The sequence below is a fragment of the Benincasa hispida genome, chromosome 5, assembly GCF_009727055.1.
Source record: "Benincasa hispida cultivar B227 chromosome 5, ASM972705v1, whole genome shotgun sequence".
Classification (NCBI taxonomy): Eukaryota; Viridiplantae; Streptophyta; class Magnoliopsida; order Cucurbitales; family Cucurbitaceae; genus Benincasa; species Benincasa hispida.
Genome location: NC_052353.1, coordinates 570228 through 574100, shown reverse-complemented (window position 1 = coordinate 574100; position 3873 = coordinate 570228). Strand labels below are relative to the sequence as shown.

At 32.9% G+C, this 3873-nt stretch overlaps 1 non-coding gene across 1 annotated transcript; it reads right to left on the bottom strand.

The window, feature by feature from the left end:
- Positions 1 to 3549: 3549 nt before the first annotated feature.
- Positions 3550 to 3640, bottom strand: LOC120078868. Its single transcript, XR_005482147.1, has one exon. It is a non-coding gene; the product is annotated as a small nucleolar RNA snoR114 (small nucleolar RNA).
- Positions 3641 to 3873: the final 233 nt, after the last annotated feature.

Sequence of the window (3873 nt, the reverse complement as noted above, 5' to 3'; positions counted from 1 at the left end):
CTCACACCGAGAATACCAAGGGAACCATTGTGGTGGTGTCCTTACTCAACTCGATTGATTTCGAGGTTCTGGAGGCTGTTCGTTGGGTCCGTGATCGTTGTGTTCATTGTGTTTATGTTGTGCACCGGTCATTGCGTTCGAGGGCTGAGTTGCTGTTCTTGGAAGATTGGAGATTGATTGAGGGAGTTTGAAGAATGGTTCTTCAAAGGTACGCATACTCTATCCAAATTCCGCCTAAAGCATGTTGTAATTTCTTGTATGCATTAACAATTAGTTTCCGTTTTTGTACTGTAATTGTTTATGTTCAATTTCGAATAGAATTTGGAACGATTCTTCTGCTGCTCATGGAAATCCTCATGTCTAATTTCCTTCAGACTCATGGAAAAAGATTTTACCCAAAGATATATATATATATATATATATATATATATATTTTTTTTTTTTTNTAGACTAATGAAGAAACCTTCTCTTTTGTTGCCATAATTAAATCTATTTTCATCCATTGCTACTTTCTTGACGAAAGTATTTATAGGTCTCAACTAGAAAGGTTTATTGAACAGGGTTAGGAGCAAAAAGTTTGCAAGCTTAATAGATCCATTTATGGATTAAAACATATATCTCGACCCTAGAATATAAGGTTTGATACTGCGATCGAATCTTATGGCTTTTAACAGAATGTTGATGAACCTTGTGTTTAAAAAAAGATAGTCAACAAAACTGTAGCTTATTGATCCTTTATGTTGATGATATCCTGCTCATTGGGAATGAGACATGATTCCTTGCTGACGTAAAGAGATGGCTAGCATATTTGAAAGATGCACAATATGTTTTTGGAATCCAAATTGTTTGGAATGACAAGAACAGAATGTTAGCACTATCTCAAGCATCTTATATTGACAAAATGTTGTCAAGATATAATATGCAAAATTTCAAAAAGGGTATATTACCTTTTAGACACAAAATTTATTTGTCTAAGGAACAATATCCTAAGACACCTCAAGAAATTGAGGAAATGAAAAGAATTCTTTATGCATCAGCAGTCGGGAGCTTGATATACACTATGTTATATACACGTACCGACATATGCTTTGCAGTTGGAATCGTCAGTAGATTTCAGTCCAACCCTAGACAGAACCATTGGACTACTGTTAAGAACATCCTCAAATATCTTTGGAGAACGAGGGACTATATGCTTGTATATGGTCACAAAAATAGTCTCTGAAGATAACCTTGTTGATCCATTTATGAAGGCCCTCACTGTTAAAGTATTCGAGGGTCACCTAGTCAAATTTGGACTACGAGTTTCATAAATCTAGGACAGGTGGGAGAATATCAAAGGGTATAATGATGTCCTAGTTTATTGGATTTTATAACATAATGCAATTTCAATATTAAGTTTATTGATAAATAAAACATGTTCCGAAAATTATGAACTGCGAGTTTTAGGACATTTCCAACAGGTTGTTACATATATTTATGTCATATCAATGTGAAATTATCGATCAAAATAGATTATTGTACACGTAGGTCAGGATTGTGCTCTTGTTTCTCACTCTCATTCCTTTTTCCTTTTTTTTTTGTTTCCTTTTCGTGACAACTAAAAATCAGCGTTCATTCCTCTCGCTCTCACTCTTTATTCTTTACTCTCGCTTCTTGAGAGTAGTATATAGTTAGAGGAAAGAATGTTGACATTTAATCATCACAAAGATGAAACTAACAAAAAATGAATGAGAGCGAGAACAAGTAGTAAGAGTGAGATCCTAAATCATGTGTGCATTGGTCTATTTTCGTAATTTCACGTTAATATGATGTAAGCGAAAAAACTTAAGTTTTAACTAGCGTGATAGATTTCATTTGCGACCAAATTTTGAGTCAACCCTATAATTATTTTTTATTTTTATTTTTGGTTAAAACGCATACTTTATGACATTTGAGTTATTTATGTTGATATATTGAAAAATCAATGGGACAATAATAATTAGGCATAACTTGGTAAATATGACATTTATAAAGCCTTTTCTCATGATAACAACATAAAATAACACTTGGGAAGATATAACAACATCGTTGTCTTGAATAACAAGAGAGATAAGCTACAAAGGAAAGTTCCTCATTCAGAAATAGATGCCAATCTCGTTCATCACCCACAAGCTAGGCCATAAGTCACCTTGTTATGGGAATGATTGATGTCTCTGAAAGATTGAATCTTCTTCAATGAAGTTAATTAGAGAGTTTCTTCAATAACTGTCTTAAATGAAGTAAAATGCTCCTCTATCCATCGTAGAAATTTGATACAATTTAGGATATATGATTTTTAATGACTATGGAAGAAGTGAGAACTTGGGAGGTTAACTGAATCCCCTCTTATATCACCCACAACTTCAATAATAGAAAATTATAAGACCAAAAAAAGATTTAAAGTCAACACAAACAATATTTATCTACATGATCCTGCAAGGCCCGTCTAAGCCTGCCTTTTTTATTAGTCTTTACCCATGTTGCATCACAAGATAAACAAACTGCTTAATTGTGAGGAGTCACCCAGGGAGGATTTAACAGTCAAGTGGAAGGGGAAATAGGAGAGGGAGGTCGAACTTAAGTCGAGAACTAAGAAAAATGCCCATAGTAGAAATTGGAGTTTCAACGTCGTTGAAGATTTTTTTATTGGGATACTCTCAAGGGCTCCATAACAACATGGAACTTGACGTCCATTATAACCCCATTATCTTTGACCCAACCATAATGATTCAAAACAATCCAAGTATTCCTGTCACATAACAAACTCGAAATATTAGGCAGTAAAAAATGCCTCCAAAGTTTCTTAAACACCTTAAGTTTTCAAAACAAACGCATAATTATCTTCGTCTCTTTGTAGTATAAACACTTATAAATACAATTATAAAGCCTCGTTGTCCCCGAAGGGCGGGCGATTTGGTGACACATTATTTTAGAATGGATGACGGTGAATTAAAGTTTAGCTTTTTAGGTTGCAATAGAAAATAAACAAAATTTTTAATGTATCAAGTTTTTCATTTTAAACGTGGTTGAAAGCTTCTTGAACTTTTGCATATCATGCATCGAATTTATGATTTGAAATCTTTGAAATGTCAATGTTGATTTAAAATGTCGAGGTTAAGACATTTAAAAAAATATGTGATGAGAATGGAAATATAGGAAAAGTTATAGAGATTATTTAAACTTGTCAATGAAACTTTAATTATAGCTTTATTATGATATAATTGAGCATTTAAATCATCATATCTAACAATTAATACAATATTTATAGGCAAAATGTCGATACCACATAAAATAGGAGAAAATATGAAAAAATGTGTTAGTGAGTAAATGAAAACTTCATAATCTTTTTTAAAACATTATCAACGGAGATGGAAATTTTAGAAATAGTTCACATTTTAAAAATTACATACTAAACACAAATTAAAACAGTTGAATTTCACATTATCAAATATTTCATAAATTCACTAACTATTTTTTGGTATAAATTCTCCACACAAAAAAAAAAAAAAGGGAGGAAAAAATGAAAGTGTCAAGCTCAGAAGCGCCATTGATTTACATCCAAAGAAAATCAGATGGTTGCGATCGACCCACGATCACTTGGGCGCCAAATTCATCACAGCAAGAACATCGGAAATGCATCAGCCGGGAATCGAACCCGGGTCTGTACCGTGGCAGGTTACTATTCTACCACTAGACCACCGGTGCCTTCTGTTTAGATAACTACTACAAAATGAATAAAAAGTAAGATATCTCTATATGCTATAATCATGGAACGAAGGGTTACTTTGGAGAGTTTTTTTTTGTTCCTTCTTATTTTTAAAAATACATATTCTGATGAGAAATTGTAAAAAATAC